Here is a 24,657-nt window from a genome sequence, read left to right as displayed (position 1 = left end):
ACCCTCACCCGTCAGGAGCAGATCAGAATGAAAACCACAATCACAGTAAACTAACCAAATTGATCACATAGATTAGAACCTTGCCTAACTCAATGAAACTATGAGTCATACAGTGTAGGGCCACCCAAAATAGATGGGTCATGGTGGAGAGTTCTGACAAAACATGGTCCATTGGAGAAGGAAATGGCAAACCACTTCATCATTCTTGCTTGGGAACCCCATGAGCAGTATGAAAAGGCAAAAAGATATGACACTGAATGTCCCCCGCCCCAGGTTGGGACGTATCCAATATGCTACTGAAAGAGACCAGAGAAATAGCTCCAGAAGGAATAAAGAGGCTGAGCCAAAGCAGAAACAATGCCCAGTTGTAGATATGTGTGGTGATGAATGTAAAGTCTGATACTGTAAAGAACAATATTGCATAGGAACCTGGAATGTTTGGGTCCATGAATCAAGGTAAATTGGAAGTGATCAAACAGAAGATGACAAGAGTGAACACTAGCATTTAGGAATCAGTGAACTAAAATGGACAGGAATGGGCAAATTTAATTCAGATGACCATTATATATACAAAAGTGATTACCTCTAAGCAATTTAAGTGTCTTTAATAATTCTAAAGTAGCACTTAAAAAAAATAAATTTAATAAATTTTATTTAAATAAATTTAAATAAATTTTTAAATAAATTTAAAGTAGCACTCTTAAACCAAAAAAGTGTCAAGAAACCAAGAAAGATAATTGAAACTGTCGCTTGAGTTCACATCACAATTAGTTTGCATTTGTTTGTCAGCCTGAAAAAAAAAAAAAACAAGCTAATAAACTTGCATGAAAGGAAGAACAATGAATTTGTTATTATCTACCTGTTTACATGCTTATTATTTTATAAATTAATTTTATTGGAATATAGATGCTTTGCAATTCTATGTTCATTTCTGCTGCTCCTAAGTCTCTTCAGTCATGTCCGACTCTATGTGACCCCATAGATGGCAGCCCACCAGGCTCCCCCGTCTCTGGGATTCTCCAGGCAAGAACACTGGAGTGGGTTGCCATTTCCTTCTCCAATGCATGAAAGTGAAAAGTGAAAGTGAAGTCGCTCAGTTGTGTCCGACTCTTAGCGACCCCATGGACTGCAGCCCACCAGGCTTCTCCATCCATGGGATTTCCCAGGCAAGAGTACTGGAGTGGGGTGCCATTGCCTTCTGCATCATTTCTACTATAGAGCAAAATGAATCAACCATACATATACATATATCCCCTCCCTTTTGGACTCCCTTCTCATTCAAGTCACCATTGTACATTAAGTAAAGTTTCCTTGAAAACTCAGCAGTGGCCACCCAACTGGAAAAGTTCAGTTTTCATTCCAGTCCCAGAGAAGGGCAATGCTACAGATGTTCAACTATAGTAAAATTGCTCTCATTTCACATGCTAGCAAAGTAATGCTCAAAATCCTTCAAACTAGACTACAATAGTACATGAACCAAGAACTTCCAGATGCACAAGCTGTATTTACAAAAGGCAGAGGAACCAGATCAAATTGCCAACATCTGTTGGTTCATAGAGAAAATGCAAAGGAATTCCAGAAAAAAAAAATCTACTTCTGTTTCATTGACTATGCCAAAGCCTTTGACTGTGTGGATCACAGAAAAGTATGGAAAATTCTTAAAGACATGGGAATAACATACCACCTTACCTATCTCCTGAGAAACCTGTATGCAAGTCAAGAGACAATGATTAAAACCTTACTTAGAATAACTTACTGGTTCAAAATTGAGAAAGGGGTATATCAAGGCTATATATTGTCACCTGTTTATTTAACTTATATGTAGAGTACATCATGGGAAGTGCCAGGCTGGATGACTCAAGCTGGAATCAAGTGTGCTGGAAGAAATATCAACAACCTCAGATATACACATTACACCACTCTAATGCCAGAGAGTGAAGATGAACTAAAGAGCTTCTTGATGAGGGTGAAAGAGGGAAGTGAAAAAGCTGGTTTAAAACTCAACATACAAAAAACTAAGATCATGACATCCTCTCCCATCACTTCCTGGCAAATAGATTGGATAAAAGTGGAAAAAGTGACAGATTTTATTTTGGGAGGCTCCAAAACCACTGCAGATGGTGATGGCAACCATGAAATCAAAAGATGCTTGCTCCTTGGAAGAAAACCTATGACAAACCTAGATAGCATATTATAAAGCAGACACATCACTTTGCCAATAAATGTCCATAGAGTCAAAGCCATGGTTTTTCCATAGTCATGTACAGATGCGAGAGTTGTACCATAAAGAAGGCTGTTCTTGTTGATGTTGTTTAGTCACTAACTCACGTTCAGCTCTTTTGTGACTCCATGGATTATAGTCCACCTGGCTCCTCTGTCCATGGGATTTTCCAGGTAAGAGTACTGGAGTGGGTTACCATTTCCGTCTCCAGGGGATTTTCCCTATTCAGGGATAGAATCTGAGTCTTCTGCATTAGCAGGCAGATTCTTTACTGGTGAGCTACCAGGGAAGCCCCAGGATAAAACAGAGAGGGCTCTAAACAGCACTGAATGGCTTGATAAGGTCAATTAACAGATTCAGTATAGGTAACTTAATTTACAATTTGGAACAACGTTTAAATAACCAGAAAGTTTTAATATTTGCCAAATATTTCAGTTTCTTCTCATGATAAGGTCTAGGCTATCATTATAGGTTGGAATGACTGATACATGCTGGAAGTTTAAGAATATTGAAGACAAGAAGCTAAGGAACTAAGAACTAAGATTTCACATGATATTGAATGTTGGTACCTGCTTCTTGAGAAATCTATATGCAGGTCAGGAAGCAACAGTTAGAACTGGACATGGACAAACAGACTGGTTCCAAATAGGAAAAGGAGTATGTCAAGGCTGTATATTGTCACCCTGCTTATTTAACTTCTATGCAGAGAAATATGCATTTCTCAGTATATCATGGGAAACACAGGGCTGGAGGAAGCACAAGCTGGGATCAAGATTGCCGGGAGAAATATCAATAACCTCAGATATACAGATGATACCACCCTTATGGTAGAAAGTGAAGAGGAACTAAAAAGCCTTTTGATGAAAGTGAAAAAGGGGAGTGAGAAAGTTGGCTTAAAGCTCAACTTTCAGAAAACTAAGATATGACATCCAGTCCCATCACTTCATAGCAAATAGATGGGGAAACAGTGGAAACAGTTGCTGACTTTATTTTTCTGGGCTCCAAAATCACTGCAGATGGTGATTGCAGCCATGAAATTAAAAGATGCTTACTCCTTGAAAGGAAAGTTATGACCAACCTAGGTAGTGTATTGAAAAGCAGAGACATTACTTTGCCAACAAAGGTCCATCTAGTCAAGGCTATGGTTTTTCCAGTGGTCGTGTATGGATGTGAGAGTTGGACTATGAAGAAAGCTGAGCACTGAAGAATTGATGCTTTTGAACTGTGGTGTTGGAGAAGACTCTTGAGAGTCCCTTTGACTGCAAGGAAATCTAACCAGTCCATTCTATAGGAGATCAGTTCTGGGTGTTCTTTGGAAGGACTGATGCTGAAGCTGAAACTCTAGTACTTTGGGCACCTCATGAGAAGAGTAACTGGAAAAGACCCTGATGCTGGGAGTGATTGGGAGCAGGAGGAGAAGGGGATGACAGAGGATGAGATGGTTGGATGGCATCACTGACTCGATGGACATGAGTTTGGGTAAACTATGGGAGTTGGTGATGGACACTGAGGCCTGGTGTTCTGCGATTCTTAGGGTACCAAAGAGTCGGACATGACTAAGTGACTGAACTGAACTGAACTGAATTGAAATCAGAACTGTCATTTATTTTCAGATCCCCATTCAATTGGTAACAAAAACAATTAGAATTAAAGTTAATTTAGAATTAACTTTACATACTTTTATTGTCCACAGACGTAATTTTATTTACAGGTATCTTATGCAAACCTTTACTCATTTCATCTGATAATCTGTCTTTACCTTTATTGTCATATAGTATCTTTGTATTCTTAGTGAAACCTCAGGACAGCCCTAAGTAACAAAAGAAGTTGTTGACTGCCACAATATGTTTGAGAGTCCAAGAAAGAAATAAAAAGAAACAGAAGTTGATGGTAGTCATAGACAATAACACCAGTTATTATTTCTTCTTAAGGCCCATTTCCAATGCTTAACATTTTGATACATATACAAAGAGAGGCTGCCATTTGTTTTTCTGAATTCTGTGATGTCATGTCATCATTCTTTTTATGTGAGTAAATTGGTCATTTAAACCAGAGAATTCACCCTGTTCTTACTGCAAAGTATTATGGAGGAAACTTAATTTTTACTTGGATTGCAAATGTATTTTTTAAGTTTTAGCAGTTTTGGCTCTCAGTTGTTCCTACTGTTTACTTGGGATCCCAATCAGTGCTACATAGACAAAGACTGATTACCGAATCCTCCAACTTTCCAATCTCCTACCCTGAACTGGATTTATTTACCTCTTACACAGTCCAGTAGAAAATGTTGGAACAACTTATTATATGGTTTGTAGTACAGTATTTACTAGACCTTATATGATCTTTCTTCCCAGATGGCACTAGTGGTAAAGAACCTGCTTGCCAATGCAGGGGACACAAGAGACACAGTTTCAATCTCTGGGTAGGAAAGATTCTCTGGAGAAGGAAATGGCAGCCCACCCTAGTATTCTTGCCTAGAGAATCCCACAGACAGAAGAGTCTGGGGTCACAGAGAGTCGGATATGACTCAGCACATATGATCTTGAGTAGTAGAATTCTATTTTCAGATACAGTTAAGTCAACTGAAATCTAGCCAAGTTAAGGGACCTCATGATCAAAGTTCATTGATCAGATCTCAGATCATTACCGATAAGAATTTAAGATGTCTAGTGATGGATTTTTATTTCAAGAATGGCCTCATTTTTTCATTTATTCTCTGCATTCAAATCTTTTTTCCAGAGTCCTTCCATACAAATGATCTTCCCTAGTGGCTCAGATGGTAAAGCATCTGCCTACAGTGCAGGAGAACTGGGTTCGATTCCTGGAATGGGAAGATCTCTTGAAGAAGGAAATGGCAAACCACTCAAGAACCCTTGCTTGGAAAACCCCATGGACAGAGCAGCCTGGTAGGCTACAGTCCATGAGGTCGCAAGGAGTCGGACATGACTGAGCAACTTCAACTTCCATACTAATAATGGATTTAACCTTACAATATTCTTTGGTCAGTAAAAAGTAGCAAATTTGCTGTAAGTAGAAGCTTGACAACCAGTTTTATAGTTTTACATCCTTCCCTGGAACCCTGCCAATACCGAAGGAAAAGCCTGGGTGAGGCAGCTGTTGTATGAGAGATCATGTGAAATGAAGCCTAGTTGCTACAGCCAGGGCCATCCTAGTCCAGATTCCCCCAGAATACCCAACGTAAGCCCAGACAAGACCAGCAACCCTACTTAGCTGATGATAGATTTAGAATAAATAATACATATTTTTTTTTATTTTTTAAGCTTTTTATATTAGTTTCAGGTGTACAGCACAGTGATTCAATAAATTTATAGATTATACTTCAATTAAAGTTGCTATAAAGTATTGGCTATATTCCTTGTGCTGTACAATATATCCTTGTAGTTTATGTGTTTTATACACAGTAGTTTGTGTCTTTTAATCCCCTATCCTTATTTGGCCCCTCCCCTCTTTCATCTCTCCGCTGGTAACCACTAGTTTGTTTTTCATATATGCGACTGCTTCTGTTTTAATATATTCATCTATTTTTAGATTCCTTCTGCTTTCAGTTTATACATTTCAGAATAATTTGTTAAACAACAATAGTTAACAATTAGATGATGTTTACAGTGGACAATGGGCTTCCCTTGTAGCTCAGTCAGCAAAAAATCTGCCTGCAGTGCAGGAGACCCGGGTTGGGAAGATCCCTGGGAGAAGAGAATGGCAACCAACTCCAGTATCCTTGCCTGGAAAATCAAATGGACAGAGGAGCCTGGAGGGCTGCAGTCCATGGGGTCCTAAAGAATCAGGCACGACTGAACGACTAATATTTACTTGCTTACTTACTTATTTACTTACTTACTTACTTATAGTGGATAATATTTTAAGATATCCTTAGAATTTATTATTCTTCCAGATAATACATATCTTTCAAAATGAAAAGTTGTTACAGTGCTGAAGGGAAATGGAACTAAGGATGAGCCTGTGAAGTTTGAGAAATGTTAAATAATAGGACTTCTCTTGAACAGCTTATGTTTTACTCTGATATCCATTACAGATGCACAATGTACATTTCCTGACTGCATGATACCCAGCCAAGAATCATGAAATTAACTTATTTTAAAACACTATTAAAGATGATCTTCATCAAGTCAAAAACAGATGGGTTACATACTTTATCTTCAAATCTTCCAGAGTGGTTTCCAAATCAGGATATTAATGAAGCTTATGAAAAGATAATATTAAAAAGCAGAGACATTACTTTGCCAAGAAAGGTCCATCTAGTCAAGGCTAAGGTTTTTCCAGTGATCATGTATGGATGTGAGAGATGGACTGTAAAGAAAGCTGAGCACCAAAGATTGATGCTTTTGAACTGTGGTGTTGGAGAAGACGCTTGAAAGTCCGTTGGACAGCAAGGAGATCCAATCAGTCCATCCTAAAGGAGATCAGTCCTGGGTGTTCACTGGAAGGACTGATCCTAAAGCTGAAACTCTAATACTTTGGCCACTTCATGTGAAGAGTTAACTCATTGGAAAAGACCCAGATGCTGGGAGGGATTGGGGGCAGGAAGAGAAGGGGATGACAGAGGATGAGATGGCTGGATGGCATCACTGACTTGATGGACATGAGTTTGAGTAAACGCCAGGAGTTGGTGATGGACAGGAAGGCCTAGCGTGGTGCGATTCATGGGTTCACAAAGAGTGAGATACGCCTGAGCGACTGAACTGAACTGAACTCATGAGAAGATCCAATCTTTGATGAAATAAGTAGTACAGTCTTGATAACATGCAACAGGTTTCTGGTTTTTAGAGGCAAATGAATGTCTCAGAGTTATGAGAGGAATTGTTTGGAAAAGTCTTTCTCTATAAAGACTCAGCCTTCAAAATAAGATAAAAAGGAAATATTCAGTGAGAGTACATAAAATACTTTAATCCTACATAATGGGAGTTGTATATTGTAAGCAGATTCAGGAAGTAAAGAGGTAAACCTTTTCTTAGAGAAAAGAAAGCTGAGAGCAATGTGGGAGGGAAATATAGGAGGGAATAGACACTCGCAGGAATTTGTCTACTTGGTAGTGATATAGTACTAAGTCCCTGAAGAAATTTAGATCCAGGGTCCTGATCATAACGAACTACACTCCACCATCTGAAAAACTTGAATCCAAGTTCACATTTGCCATTTGTTATCTTAAAAGGCACTTCCTTTTTTTTTTTTTTCCAGTTTTCTCCTGTGTCTCCTGCATGGCAGGTGGATTCTTTAACTTCTGAGCCATTGGGGAAACCCATATTATTGCATGAAATCAGTAATACTCTATGAGTTATTTGTGGGGGACTAAATAACAAAGCATGTGAGTTAGCAACAGACTCAAAACAATGGGAGAATATACAAAACAATTTTAGTTAATTATCTAGCAGATGACTACCAACATCATGGTCTATATAATTCAACATTACAATTAATGGTATAAAGGATATCTCACCTATCTTGAGACTACTGAAAATGGTCATAAAGTAAGGAAAAGAATATTAAATTCTCAAATATCTAGAATTTGCTATATATAAATAACTGTGTTGATACTATTGTACTTAAATTGAATATGAAGATTTTTAGTAACTAATTATAATGAGGGAATACAAAGATTTGGAAAATTATAAGACAAAGTAACATAGAATAAAATTTGTGTATGAAAATGGTGAATTAATAAAGATAAATGAAAAGGTGACAGTTCTGAACATGAGATAATTTTTAAGAAAAAATAAATACACAATCAAATAATCCTCTGAAAAACTCAGAATTTGAGTCAAATTATTCGTTACATGACATACTAAATTTTGAATATATATTTGAAGGCAGATATTTTAATAAATCTCTCTTAAAGCACATGTTCTGGAGGAGGAGCTTATCTAGGTTAAGGTATATTAAATTTGATGACACAAACTGCTATTAATAGAAAATAAATCAAAGAAACTATGGCGTAAAGTAAATCTAAAATCCTGCGGAGCACAAAATTAACTGAGTATGTTATTGAACCTGTAGTTTTAATGCAAATATTAATCATTTGAATGTGTGAAAATCACTGCTGTTCTCAGAGAGAAAGTCATCAATATAACTTACACCTATTAGAGAACTGTCCCATCACACGTCCAAGATTATAAATGAAAAATTCATCTCATATTCTTGCATTCTTGATTTCAAATCACAGTACCTGATTTAGTATTTTAATTTTAATTGCATCTAACTCATTTGTTTTTGATAGAAATGTGGTTTTGTTTTCTATTTTTACTTTCTTTCACTATTTAGACCCTGGATTCCAAACCAAAGTAAAACTGAAGAAAATGAAGCTTCAGTTCAGTTCAGTCAGTTCAATCACTCAGTCGTGTCCGACTCTTTGCAACCTCATGAATTGCCAGGCCTCCCTGTCCATCACTATCTGCCGGAGTTCACTCAAACTCATGTCCATCGAATCAGTGATGCCATCCAGCCATCTCATTCTCTGTCATCCCCTTTTCCTCCTGCCCCCAAACCCTCCTAGCATCAGAGTCTTTTCCAATGAAGCTTACAAAATGATTTTATAAAATTTTTGTTTGAAGATCATTTCAAACCTAAAGAAAATAGGCAAGTTTATCCCTGAATTTATACTCCTCACCAGATTATCCAACTGTTAAACTGTGATGTGTTCTTAATCATTCTCTCTTTCTTTATATATGCGTGTGTGTAGTAAAAAGTCGTACACTTTGGAACTATGAAAACTTTCTTCTCTCCATTAATCTTTAACTTATAGTTTGAACATCCATAAATAATTCATGTGTAAGTACATTATCATTATCCATGTTTCAAAAAAGTTGTTTTTAACATAATTTTTTCTTAGTACTTTAATAATGAATATTTTACTTTAGTGGAGAGCTGTTTTTTTTTCACTCGTATGTATATAAATTGCTGCTTAGTCAATCAGTCATGTCCAAGTTTGTATGTATATGTCTATCTATCATCTGTTAGCTATTTATTTGTCCTCATTTATTATCTGGATGAACTCATGGGTCTATTTTTTAATCAGTGGGTTATAATCCTAAACTACTAATATCTCTTCTGAAGTTCAGTTTGTCAGAGATTTTAATAAGTGAAGGCCCTTAAATCTAGTTCAGATGTCATTTTGACAATGCTCCATAATTTTTTGGCAACTACTTTAATTTTTGGCACAACAGGATGTGGAATTTGTGCTGGTACTTTCTCTGTCTGAGAGCTAAACTCAGTCATCTCTCAAAGGTACATTGAATATTTTTATTAAGGGATAGCATTTAGAAACCAAAAGCATGTCAAGGTTTGTTTATTGCTGTTGATATGACTGAAATTCATTGTTTCTAGGTCTGTTCAGCAAACAGAGTTATGAAATAAACATGCACAAGAAGAAATGGAGTAGCCATCATGGTCAACAGAAGAGTCTGAAATGCAGTACTTGGATGCAATCTGAAAAACAATAGAATGATCTCTGTTTGTTTCCAAGGCAAACCATTCAATATCATAGTAACCCAAGTCTATGCCCCAACCAGTAATGCTGAAGAAGCTGAAGTTGAAAGGTTCTGTGAAGACCTCCAAGATCTTTTAGAACTAACATGCCAAAAAGATGTCCTTTTCTTTATAGGGGACCGGAATGTAAAAGTAGGAAGTCAAGAAACACCTGGAGTAACAGGCAAATTTGGCCTTGGAATACAGAATGAAGCAGGGCAAAGACTAATAGAGTTTTGCCAAGAGAATGCAATGGTCATAGCAAACACCCTCTTCCAACAACACAAGAGAAGACTCTACACATGGACATCACCAGATGGTCAACACCGAAATCAGATTGATTATATTCTTTGCAGCCAAAGATGGAGAAGCTCTATCCAGTCAGCAAAAACAAGACCAGGAGCTGACTGTGGCTCAGATCATGAACTCCTTATTGCCAAATTCAGACTCAAATTGAAGAAAGTAGGGAAAACCACTAGACCATTCAAGTATGACCTAAATCAAATCCCTTATGATTATACAGTGGAAGTGAGAAATAGATTTAAGGGACTAGATCTGACAGATAGAGTGCCCGAAGAACTATGGAATGAGGTTCATGACATTGTACAGGAGACAGGGATCAAGACCATCCTCATGGACAAGAAATTCCAAAAAGCAAAATGGATGTTTGGGAAGGCCTTACAAATAGCTGTGAAAAGAAGAGAAGCAAAAAGCAGAGGAGAAAAGGAAAGATATAAGCATCTGAATCCAGAGTTCCAAAGAATAGCAAGAAGAGATAAGAAAGACTTCTTTAGCGATCAATGCAAAGAAATAGAGGAAAACAACAGAATAGGAAAGACTAGAGATCTCTTCAAGAAAATTAGAGATACCAAAGGAACATTTCATGCAAAGATGGGCTCGATAAAGGACAGAAATGGTCTGGACCTAACAGAAGCAGAAGATTTTAAGAAGAGGTGGCAAGAATACACAGAAGAATGTATAAAATGATCTTCACGACCAAGATAATCAAGATGGTGTTATCACTCATCTAGAGCCAGACATCCTGGAATGTGAAGTCAAGTGGGCCTTTAGAAAGCATCACTATGGAGAAAGCTAGTGGAGGTTATGGCATTCCAGCTGAGCTGTTTCAAGTCCTGAAAGACAATGCTGTGAAAGTGCTGCACTCAATATGCCAGCAAGTTTGGAAAACTCAGCGGTAACCGCAGGATTGGAAAATGTCAGTTTTCCTTCCAATTCCAAAGAAAAGCAATGCAAAAGGATGCTCAAACTATCACACAATTGCATTCATCTCACATGCTAGTAAAGTAATGCTCAAAATTCTCCAAGCCAGGCTTCAGCAATATGTGAACCGTGAACTCCCTGATGTTCAAGTTTTAGAAAAGGCAGAGGAACCAGAGATCAAATTGCCAACATCCGCTGGATCATCAAAAAAGCAAGAGAGTTCCAGAAAAACATCTATTTCTGCTTTATTGACTATGGCAAAGCCTTTGACTGTGTGGATCACAATAAACTGTGGAAAATTCTGAAACTGATGGAAATACCAGACCTGACCTGCCTCTCAAGAAATCTGTGTGCAGGTCAGGAAGCAATAGTTAGAACTGGACATGGAACAACAGACTGGTTCCAAATAGGAAAAGGAGTATGTCAAGTCTATAGATTGTCACCCTGCTTATTTAACTTATATGTAGAGTACATCATGAGAAACGCTGGGCTGGAAGAAGCACAAGCTGGAATCAAGATTGCTGGGAGAATTATCAATAACCTCAGATATGCAGATGACATCACCCTTATGGCAAAATGTGAAGAGGAACTAAAAAACCTCTTGATGAAAGTGAAAGAGGAGAGTGAAAAAGTTGATTTAAATCTCAACATTCAAAAAATGAAGATTATGGCATCTGGTCCCATCACTTCATGGGAAATAGATGGGGAAACAGTGGAAACAGTGTCAGACTTTGTTTTGGGGGCCTCCAAATTCATTGCAGATTGTGACTGCAGCCATGAAGTTAAAAGACACTTACTCCTTGGAAGGAAAGTTATGACCAACCTAGATAGCATATTGAAAAGCAGAGACATTACTTTGCCAACTAAGGTCTTTCTAGTCAAGGCTATTGTTTTTCCAGTAGTCATGTATGAATGTGAGAGTTGAACTGTGAAGAAAGTTGAGCGCTGAAGAACTGAAGCTTTTGAACTGTCGTTTGGATATGATTCTTGAGTGTCCCATGGACTGCAAGGAGATCCAACCAGTCCATTCTAAAGGAGATCAGTCCTGGGTGTTCTTTGGAAAGAATGATGCTAAATCTGAAACTCCAGTACTTTGGCCACCTCATGTGAAGAGTTGACTCACTGGAAAAGACTCTGATGCTGGGAGGGATTGGGGGCAGGAGGAGAAGGGGATGACTGAGGATGAGATGGCTGGATGGCATCACCGACTAGATGGACATGGGATTGGGTGAACTCTGGGAGATGGTGATGGACAGGGAGGCCTGGTGTGCTGCGATTCATGGGGTTGCAAAAAGTCGGAGATGCCTGAGCGAGCGACTGAACTGAACTGATATATGAATCTATTATAAAAAAACATACATACATGTTTACATGTGTGTATTAAAATCATGAATTTTTTTTGAAATTTCCATCTTTGAAACAGCACATCAGCTTCTTTTGAGCTTTCCCATGTTCCAACTTTGTGTCACTTGTCTCTCAAATTGAGAAAATTATCCCCTACATCCTTCAATCTGTTGAAAGCTTTTTCAGTAATTATAAGCTAATGTTAGTGTGAAATTATAATTTAATCCTACTGAGTAAAGTTTATTTTTATAATTCTTTATATATTTAGGTTAAAGGCATATACTTTTTTTCAAAGTAATAATTTCTTTGATATTTTGTGTTCTATCAGTTAAACTTCTTTTCCTTTCTTTTTAAAAACAACTGTATATTATAACATTCATGCATATGCCTTCAGTTCAGTTCAGTCAGTCAGTCATGTCTGACTTTTTGCGACCCCATGAATGGCAGCATACCAGGCTTCCCTGTCCACCATCAAACCCCAGAATTTGCCCAAACTCATGTCCATCGAGTCAGTGATGCTATCCAGCCATCTCATCCTTTGTCTTCCCCTTCTCCTCCTGCTCCCAATCCCTCCCAGCATCAGAGTCTTTTCCAATCAGTCAACTCTTCACATGAGGTGGCCAAAATATTGGCATTTCAGCTTTAGCCTCAGTCCTTCCAAACAACACCCAGGACTGATCTCCTTTAGAATGAACTGGTTGTACCTCCTTGCAGTCCAAGGGACTCTCAAGAGTCTTCTCCAACACCATGTATATGCCTTATTGTTGTTTTTGGCCATGCTACATGGCATGTGGGATCTTAGTTCCTTGAGCAGGAATGGAACCTGAGCCCCCTGCATTGGAAATGTTGAGTCTTAGCTATTGGACAGCAGGGTGGTGAATGTGTGCTCAGTTGAACATCTGAATGGCTGTTATCAATATTTTTTGTTCTTAATAATGATAGGCCTGAGAGCTTTACTAGATGCTTTTATAGCCCAATGATGGCTGTTTTATCAGATATTATGAAATTTTTACAAAGTCAGTGAAGGTATGATCTGAACAGTGGTCGTGGTCTGCTGCTGCTGCTGCTGCTAAATTTGCTTCAGTCATGTCCGACTCTGTGCAACCCCATAGATGGCAGCCCACCAAGCTCCCCAGTCCCTGGGATTCTCCAGGCAGGAATACTGGAGTGGGTTGCCATTTTCTTCTCCAATGAATGAAAGTGAATAGTGAAAGGGAAGTTTCTCAGTCATGTCTGACTCTTCTCAACCCCATGGACTGCAGCCCACCAGGCTCCTCCATCCATGAGACTTTCCAGGCAAAAGTACTGGAGTAGGTTGCCATTGCCTTCTCCAAGGGAGTGGTCTGCAGTTTGCCAATTCTTATCAGTTTGCCAATTCTTATTGTACAGTGCTTACAATCATTCAGTAGACCTTAGTTTTGTGTTTTTGTTTTTTAACATAGTTCTACTATTCCTTAAGAAATGTTACAAACTTGGGTAAAAAGAAAGTGCTGGAATATTATATATTTCAACACATAATTTTATAAATGAGGTGACTCACCTACTGAAATGATTGGCACCTAGAGAAAAAGGAAATGGTGTGCTTTACCTATCTCCATTTTCTCTACTGATATGTTTTGATCAGAGTTCAGAATAGTTCATAGGACAGTTCTAAAAACATTGTATACAATTTTGGTTATGATATATTTTCATGGCCTGGCTGAATCTAGGTATGCTTCTTCAATCTAATAATTTATATATATTCCTAGGTCTATTGTCTTTTAAAATCATTACTCTCCCATCCCATCAATTCATTCCTTTTTGAACTATTATTTAATATGTTAGGTCTTCTCATTCTTTCCCACATCTTAACTTCCTTTTGGCTGATTCTTAAAGATATAACATTAACTTCATTAGTTCTTTCCTCCAGAGGGTCTAATCTATTATTTAATCTAATCATTGAGTTGTTATTCATTATTTGTAATTCATTTATATAACCTTGCTTCCTTTCCGAATTGCTTCTCCTTTTTCCTATTCTTCATATTTTCTGTTCATTCCTCTCATAAATCTCATCACATTTAGTGAAAATATACTTTTGCATTATTGTGTATTTCTAGTTCTTCTGGCTTTTAATTACCTCTTAAGAACAATTGGCTAACTATCTCCATTGCTTGTATTTTTTAATGAAGATTTTATTTTGTTTAGAACATTCTGTTTAAAGATAATTGTTACTATTCAAAGTTTTATCATTCATTGTGTTATTTTTAATCATTAATATAATGATTAGTTATGGAGACTATGAATTTTATAATCAATACAACTTCTTAGCTGTATCATTATTCTAAGAGAGTAATATTGGCTTATTAACTCATTTTATACAATGATTTTCTACTTAATTGTAACTAATTCTTCAAAATCCAAATCAATTTCTATGTCTCTTATAAAGTTTTGCTCTATTCTTGTCATGATCTTCTTTCTCATTCACTAGATTGTGCCAGAAACTATTGGGGTTGCAAGCATCTTTATTCTTATTTAAAATGAAATGCAGGTTTTATTTTCTCAATAGCTCAAAAGTTCCAAATTGACTGTCGTCTATCCACCCCTTTTGATTTAGAATTAGATAACCATAGATTAATCTCATCTCATGCACTGGTAGATGGGTGTGTGAAATCAAACACTACTGACTTAGTAATCTCACCAAAGTCAAAAGTCTAGGATAGCAGTAGAGATTTACAAAAGGAATTAGAATTTGGAATGTCTAGGAAGTGACCAACAAATATTCACTAGAACCCTCCAGATAGCAGTAATCAAAAGGGAGTTTTCCCACTAAAGGCACTTTCCTTAGATGCTCTCACTTATGAAAATGTTACTCACATCAGATGTTAAATAGGCCACTATCCAATTCACTTACTTATGTCTCTTCCAGCTACTTTCTAATGAGTCTGAGGACAGAATTGTATTCTAAATATTCAAAAAAGCATCATCTTTTCTGTATACTGCTGGACATACTATATTCATTTTTCTACTTTATATAGAATATGATTAAATGGGAATTTTGTCACTTTTATAATCAGAATAGTCACAGAATAGTCAGCAATTACTTTGTTCCAATTTTCTGTATATATTCTTATATATATGTGTCTGTGGAGCTGTATATTCTGTATATGTTTAGTTATCTATCAGCTAAAAAATAAATTATGAGGATCCCCTGGTGGAAGGCATGGCGTCTCACTCCAGTATTCTTGCCTGGAGAATCCCATGGCCAGAGGAGTCTGGTGGGCTACAGTCCATGGGGTCACAAAGAGTTGGACACGATTGAGAGACTAAACACACAATGATAATCATGTCAATTAAAAAAAATTACCATCATATGTATATACTGGCCTGATAACCACCTTTGGTTTTTTGTGTGTGAACTGCCTACAGTGACTAAAGACATCATATAGAGATTAATATATGGAATAATTCCTCAGGCCAACAAGCAAGATCATCTAATACAAAAGATAAAATGATGTCTGCTATTTTAAAACATTTACTTAAGCAACAAAAACAATGCTTCCTCAAGTTAAACATTGCCTTTGATAATTTTTCAGCTATTACTGTTTTGCTTTCAGGTTACTTACATTCAAAAGTAAGCCAATACAGTATACTAACACATATATATGGAATTTAGAAAGGTGGTAATGATGACCCTGTATGCGAGACAGCAAAAGAGACACAGATGTGTAGAGCGGACTTTTGGACTCTGAGGGAGAGGGAGAGGGTGGGATGATTTGGGAGAATGGCATTGAAACATGTATACTATCATGTAGGAAATGAATCGCCAGTCTATGTTCAATGCAGGATACAGGATGCTTGGGGCTGGTGCACGGGGATGATCCAGAGAGATGATATGGGGTGGGAGGTGGGAGGAGGGTTCATGTTTGGGAACTCATGTACACTTGTGGCGGATTCATGTCAATGTATGGCAAAACCAATACAGTATTGTAAAGTAAAATAAAGTAAAAATAAAAATTAAAAAAATTAAAAAAATAAAACTAATAGCTTAAAAAAAAAAAAGTAAGTAAGTACTTTTGGTTTCTTCAAAAGTGAGGAGAAAGCACATGGAAGGAAAATTGCAGCACAAGAGGCCAGAGAGGCAGAGCAGTGGGATAAGGAAAGACTGTAAAGGAGTACAGGGCCAAGGAAGAAAGACCTTTCCCATTAAGTGTGGGAAACTGCGGTTTAGAAGCACTGCAAAAGATGAAAGGATTTCTCCAATGAATACTGTAGAAAAAATGTAATGAAGTGCCCATCTCCAAGGGCTAAATGTTCCTATGTATCTTCATATACAGGTTTGTGTTCCCTACATTTCTGGGGTTAGCAATTGAATACAACTGCCACTGTTAGTCTTTTTTTAATGCTAATATGTTTATCTCCTTTACTTCCCTAAATGTGGCTGCAAGGTTTTGGAATGTCAGATGAGAAATTCTAATATTGGCAGAATTTACATTTGCTAAGTGAATATATTGCTTAAGAGGAACAGGGAAGATTGAAATGGGTATTTAAGTTATTTACTAAAGAGTGTAATTTATTATTGACTTCTGTTTAATTCTTTTTTCAATTATGTTCATGGCAATGAAAATGAAAATATACCACAAGGTCTAAAAGACAGATGTTTTAAAAAAAGATCAAACATAAATCAAATGGCATATACAAACATGATAACCAAATATCTTCTGGAAAAAAAAAATCTAAAAAAAAAAAAAAAATCTTCCCAGTCATTGATTAATTTGAAAACTTCCATTATGTGACCATCCTTATTTGCATTACAAAGAAAACTAAACTAACAAAAATTTTTCAAAAGTTATTTTAGAGGGTCTGGAATACCCAGCTAATTTAGGCAAAGAAAGCTGCCTGAAAAAATCTAATCTTAGCAAGCTTTTATCTCTTTTAGAATGGCTAAAAATAGAAATTATGTAGGAGTTTAGGGAGCTTACCCATCATTTTGACATTTATTCTTTTTTTAGACTCTCACATTGTTCTTTACTGAATCTAAATGTTGCTGATTATTTGTGCAAGATTTTTTCTTTGGAATCTTTCTAGGACTTTATTACTTGACTTTCAAAATTCATCATTGTTCTACAAAAAACATGGCAATTTCACTAAACTCTGGCAGAGTAACCTACTTAGGACTTTTAGTTAAAAGATACAGGTAAATGGGCTCCTTGTTAATTCTTTTGTCCATGGGCATTTGTTTCCACATTTTGGCTATTGTGAATTGTGCTGCAATGATCATGGGAGCTAACTTAACAAAGAAATAGGGTATATACATACAATGGAAAGTATTCACCCTTTAAAAAAAAAAAAAGAGGAAATTCTTCAATATATGACAGTATAGATGAACCTTGAGCACATCATACAAGGTGAAGTAAGCCAGTCAAAGAAATACAAATACTGTATGATTCCACATAAATGAGGTATCTGAAATAGTTAAATTCATAGGATCAAGGGTAGAATGGGAGTTCCCAAGGTCTGGAGAATACCACATACATACATATACACACACGCGAATATATATTTTAGTGTCTAACACTGAAAAAAATTGAGCAGCAAATAAATAATGATAATGATTATAACCCAAAGGATAAAATAAATATCAATGAGTTTATATTAATATAAGTAAACAGAAAACTTCTATTTACAGAAAAATGCAATTAATAAAAGTGGATGGAATGAGGAAAACATAAATAACCATTAGAACAGCAGAACAATAATTCCTGTTGGCCAGATAAACATATGAAATCTAAAATTTTCAGTTTTTATATATGATATATCTTTGTAGCTTCTATGTGTCTTCCCCAAAATATTTGTTGAATACAAAAGAGGAAAATGATGATTTTGTATTGAAGAACTGGGTAAACACCACATTAAACACAGTATCAGGGTTAGTACCAGTGGTGATGAGACATATCCATAACAAAGATATGAATATCAGTGTCCCTTGATACATGTCCTAAGAAGGGCGCAATAACTGTGAAGTAGTTCCCTCCAAACAAATCCATAACCTCTATTACAGTAAATATAAAATAAACCCAAACTGAGTGACATTTTACAGGGTACCTGGTGATACTCAAAAGTATCAAGGTCATGAAAACTAAGGACAGACTAAAGAACCACTTACTGGAGGATAAAAATTTTTACCAATGCATACAATATATGATCCAAGACGGGGTCCAGATTGAGAGCAAAAGTATTGCCTTGAACACCAGTGAAATCACAATATGATCATTAGTCTTGGTTTTGAGAGTCTTAACACAATTATGGGAAATATTAATATCAGACAATACAAAAGGAATGAACTCAATCCATGTCTATTTCTATCGATGTTATCTATTATTTATCTCTATATAAAACATCAATAATGAAAATTGATTTAGTAAAAAAGCACAACTACTCTTCCAAATGGGTACTCAAATAGGAAATATATAATTTACAATGCTGCTATAAACATTTGCATTCCTGGAAATGGTATTGACTAGAATTTGTTTTTCCATTTTCATATCTTTGTTTCCACTGTGCATGCTTAAGTTGCTCAGTCATGTTTGACTTTTAAGAACGCCACAGAATATAGCTGACCAGGCTCCTCTGTCTTCCATAATTCATTTTCAGTAAAACAGTAACAAAAATATTTTATCCTACTCCTAGTTCCTATTTTCCCAGGTTCCTTTTTCTAAAATCATACTTTTGATTAGAAAGTCTGTAGGTGTTGTCCCTTTTCTACTTTAGATCTCTTCTTTCTAATTTCTCTGAATGACTACTGGCCATTTCCCTGGAGCGGATTATTCATAATAATTTTCTATATTCTTTTCTATAAGGATAGCTCAGTTCAGTTCAGTCGCTCAGTCATGTCCGACTCTTTGCGACCCCATGAATCACAGCACGCCAGGTCCCCCTGTCCATCATCATCCCCCAGAGTTCAATCAGACTCATGTCCATAAGTCCGTGATGCCATACAGCCATCTCATCCTCTGTCGTCCCCTTCTCCTCCTGCCCCCAATCCCTCCCAGCATCAGAGTCTTTTCCAATGAGTCAACTCTCTTCACATGAGGTGGCCAAAGTACTGGAGCTTCAAATTTAGCATCATTCCTTCCAAAGAATACCCAGGGTTGATCTTCAGAATGGACTGGTTGGATCTCCTTGCAGTCCAAGGGACTCTCAAGAGTCTCCTCCAACACCACAGTTCAAAAGCATCAATTCTTCGGTGCTCAGCCTTCTTCACAGTCCAACTCTCACATCCATACATGACCACTGGAAAAACCATAGCCTTGACTACACGGACCTTAGTCAGCAAAGTAATGTCTCTGCTTTTGAATATACTATCTAGGTTAGTCATAACTTTTCTTCCAAGGAGTAAGCGTCTTTTAATTTCATGGCTGCAGTTACCATCTGCGGTGATTTTGGAGATCAAAAATAAACTCTGACACTGTTTCCACTATTTCCCATGAAGTGATGGGACCGGATGCCATGATCTTCATTTTCTGAATGTTGAGCTTTAAGCCAACTTTTTCACTCTCTTCTTTCACCTTCATCAAGAGGCTTTTTAGCTCCTCTTCACTTCCTTCCATAAGGGTGGTGTCATCTGCATATCTGAGGTTATTGATATTTCTCCCGGCAGTCTTGATTTCAGCTTGTGTTTCTTCCAGCTCAGCGTTTCTCATGATGTACTCTGCATATAAGTTAAATAAGCAGGGTAACAATATACAGCCTTGACATACTCATTTTCCTAATTGGAACCAGTCTGTTGTTCCATGTCCAGTTCTAACTGTTGCTTTCTGACCTGCATACAGGTTTCTCAAGAGGCAGGTTAGGTGGTCTGGTATTCCCATCTCTTTCAGAATTTTCCACAGTTTATTGTGATCCACACAGTCAAAGGCTTTGGCATAGTCAATAAAGCAGAAATAGATGTTTTTCTGGAACTCTCTTGCTTTTTCCATGATCCAGCAGATGTTGGCAATATGATCTCTGGTTCCTCTGCCTTTTCTAAAACCAGCTGGAACATCAGGAAGTTCATGGTTCACGTATTACTGAAGCCTGGCTTGGAGAATTTTGAGCATTACTTTGCTAGCATGTGAGATGAGTGCAATTGTGTGGTAGTTTGAGCATTCTTTAGCATTGCCTTTCTTTGGAATTGGAATGAAAACTGACCTTTTCCAGTCCTGTGGCCACTGCTAAGTTTTCCAAATTTGCTGGCATATTGAGTGCAGCAATTTCACATCATCATCTTTCAGGGTTGGAAATAGCTCAACTGGATTCCATCACCTCCACTAGCTTTGTTTGTAGTGATGCTTTCTAAGGCCCACTTGACTTCACATTCCAAGATGTCTGGCTCTAGATTAGTGATCACATCATCATGATTATCTTGGTCATGAAGATCTTTTTTGTATAGTTCTTCCGTGTATTCTTGCCACTTCTTAATATCTTCTGCTTCTGTTAGGTCCATACCATTTCTGTCTTTTATCGAGCCCATCTTTGCATTAAATGTTCCCTTGGTATCTCTAATTTTCTTGAAGAGATCTCTAGTCTTTCCCATTCTGTTGTTTTCCTCTATTTCTTTGCACTGATCGCTGAAGGAGGCTTTCTTATCTCTTCTTGATATTGTTTGGAAGTCTGCATTCAGATGCTTATATATCTTTCCTTTTCTCCTTTGCTTTTCGCTTCTCTTCTTTTCACAGCTATTTGTAAGGCCTCCCCAGAGAGTCATTTTGCTTTTTTGCATTTCTTTTCCATGGGGATGATCTTGATCCCTGTCTCCTGTACAATGCCAGGAACCTCATTCCATAGTTTATCAGGCACTCTATCTATCAGACCTAGGCCCTTAAATCTATTTCTCACTTCCACTGTATAGTCATAAGGGATTTGATTTAGGTCATACCTGAATGATCTAGTGGTTTTCCCTATTTTCTTCAATTTGAGTCTGAATTTGGCAATAAGGAGTTCATGATCTGAGCCACAGTCAGCTCCTGGTCTTGTTTTTGCTGACTGGATAGAGCTTCTCCATCTTTGGCTGCAAAGAATATAATCAATCTGATTTCAGTGTTGACAATCTGGTGATGTCCATGTGTAGAGTCTTCTCTTGTATTGTTGGAAGAGGGTGTTTGCTATGATCAGTGCATTTTCTTGGCAAAACTCTATTAGTCTTTGACCTGCTTCATTCTGCATTCCAAGGCCAAATTTGCCTGTTACTCCAGGTGTTTCTTGACTTTCTACTTTCACATTCCAGTCCCCTATAATGAAAAGGACATCTTTTTTAGGTGTTAGTTCTAAAAGGTCTTGTAGGTCTTCATAAAACCCCACACATACATTCTAAAAAGTGCTGACATTTTCTTACTAGTTCAAATTAAAACGTATTGTTTTGTTTTGCTTTCAAGCATTCCCTGACTTGGTCCTTCTTTCTTCCTGGTGCTCTCCCTAGTGTCTGTGTCTGTTGTCTATTCCCATAAGCTATGGATTATATACGCTTTTTTCCTGAGTAAAAACACTGTATTCCTAATGTGGTAATACAATGTCTATTGTAGAGTACCATGAACACTGATGTGTAATAATATATATTATACTGTTGGAATTAGTGACCCTGAGTGCTTACAAGCTGCTTATGCATGCTATAAATTATTTATAATACTATGCACTGTAAAGAATGGAGCATGTACTAGCCAGTTAATATATTAATTTGGCTTGAGCACTTAAGTTTTTCATAGACATGAAATATCAATATTTATTTTCAAAGGCAAAGCAGGTAGAGAGGTTGCCATTTTGTATCTAAGAGAAGAGTCTGGGCATAGTCCATGAAGAAGCCATTCTGTAAAATTCACACCCACAGATGTACTATCTATATGCTTTCGTACTGATTTTCCTTGTGACCCTCTTGCTGCCAAGATTTCAAGAGACATATTCTTTCATAATTTTCAGAAATTGTATTAATTAGACTTTTCCATAAACTTTATTTATGGGAACTTTATTGAATGATTAATATAATTAGTTTATTTAGAATAATAATGGTAAGTGAAAAGTATCCTTAGAAAACTATTGCTTTCTTATTTTAGAAGGGAAGAGTATATATCATGTAATCTGAAAGATATTTTTGTTTGTTTTTGTAGGTTTCTTAACAGATTCATTGAGGTTAGAATTGATATTTTAAAAATTTCACATACTAAGGTATACAATTTGGTGAGTTTGGACATCTATATATATATATATATATATAGAGAGAGAGAGAGAGAGAGAGAGAGACTGGTGATGCCAACACCACAAACTAGGTAATAAATATATCCAGCACCTCTGCGAGGTTTCCCAGGTGACACTAGTGGTAAACAATGTCAGTGCAGGAGATGTACTTTGATCCCCGGGTCAGTAAGATTCCCTGGAGTAGGGCGTGGCAACCCACTCCAGTATTCTTGCGGGGAGAATTCCATGGACAGAGGGGCCTGAGGGTGATACATTCCACAGGGTCACAAAGAGTCAGACCCGACTGAAGCGACTTAGCATGCATGCATCACCTCTGAAAATTTTGTCATGTCCCTTTGATATTTCTGTTTAGTTTTTGCTTATTTGCTGCTTTTGGTTTTGTTTTGTTGTCAGAACACTTACCATGAGCTCCACCTTTAAATTTTAAAGATACAGCTTTTAAAAACAAGAATTGTGTATATTTAAGTTATAAAAATAATGTTATTCATATACTTAGTCGAACAATTAATATGTTCAAGTTAATTAACACATCTTCCCATATACATTTTTAGGTTTTTAAGTGCACATAATCATATATATATATATATATATATATAAAGAGAAAGAGGGGGAGAGAGAAAGAGGTGGGGGGGAGAGAGAGACTCAAAATACTTTATTAAATGTAATATATTTTAATTCCCTTTTGCAGATACTGATTGGTAAGGGTAGCAAATATGTGGGCTTAAACATATTATATTTGAGATGTTTGTTAAACATTCAGCATGCAATTGTTGTCCAAGTTTGGATTCCAGGCACATCCAGAGCCATATTAAAGCATATCAATAAGATCACCTAGGAAGCTACTATAGACAGAGAATAAAAGAAGCACATGGATTGAATCCTGACTTCCTCTACTACTTAAATATTTTAAAGGGGAAGAAAATCCAGCAAAGAAAACTGAGGCAAAACATCCATTGAGTTAGCATGGGGTGCAGGAGTATATGCTGTCCAAAATTCAAGGGAAGAACATTTTTCAAGATGAAGAGAAAAATAAAAAGAACTGAGAAATAGCCATTGAATTTGTATTAATGAAATTCATTGATGACCTTAGAAAACATGGTCCATGATTCCTGGGTTGGGAAGATCTGCTGCAGAAGGGATAGGCTGCCCACTCCAGTATTCTTGGGCTTCCTTGTGGCTCAGCTGGTAAAGAATCTGCCTGCAAGGAAAGAGACCTTGGTTCAATCCCTTTGTTGGGAAGCTCCCCTGGAGAAGGGAAAGGCTACCCACTCCAGTATTCTGGCCTGGAGAATTCCATGGACTGTATAGTCCATGGGGTTGCAAAGAGTCGGACATGACTGAGCGACTTTCACTTTCAAATTGAAAATATAGAACAAACGGAAAAAGTTCAGACTGTATATAAATATATAATGTGTTAGTCACTCAGTCGTGTCTGACTCTTTGCGACCCCACGGACTGTAGCCTGCCAGGCTTCTCTGTCCATGGAATTCTCCAGGCAAGAATACTGGAGTGGATTGCCATTCCCTCCTCCAGAGAAACTTCCCAACCCAGGGATCGAATCCTAGTCTCCTTCCTCACAGGCATATTCTTTACCATTTAAGCTACAGGGAAGTCTCTCTCTCTCTCTATATATATATATATGCACACATACATATGTATATATATACACACATGCATATATATTTACATATATACATATATATATATAAATATTCTGTTCTTAGGTAGTAGATATGTTTCTCTAATAATTTATTTCCATGACAACAGTAAAATACAAGGCATAAAATAAGCACCCAGAGACTATAATTCACCTCAAGAAATATATGTAGTTATACTTCCAATATTCAATTGCACTGAATTTATTTTCATGTTGTAGCCATGATGACATCATATTTTTCACTGATTTAAACTGGATCATATATTTATTACAGTATTTTAAAATGATTTATTGATTAACTGAATGTGCTTTTTAAAAATTATATTACATCATAATATCACACACAGAACATAAATCAGGATATGACTTAACTATGTTTTTCTCACAGGGTTATATTCTTTGAATAATTCTGAAAAGTACATTTTTCTTTTCTGACAGGAAATAGTATTATTTTATTGCAGAGGGGGAAAAAAGCTTACTTTGAGAAAGACAAACATCTTGGAATTCTACTGTA

The sequence above is a fragment of the Capra hircus genome, chromosome 12 (genome assembly GCF_001704415.2).
Source record: "Capra hircus breed San Clemente chromosome 12, ASM170441v1, whole genome shotgun sequence".
NCBI lineage: Eukaryota > Metazoa > Chordata > Mammalia > Artiodactyla > Bovidae > Capra > Capra hircus.
Note: the sequence above shows the minus strand (reverse complement) of the source record.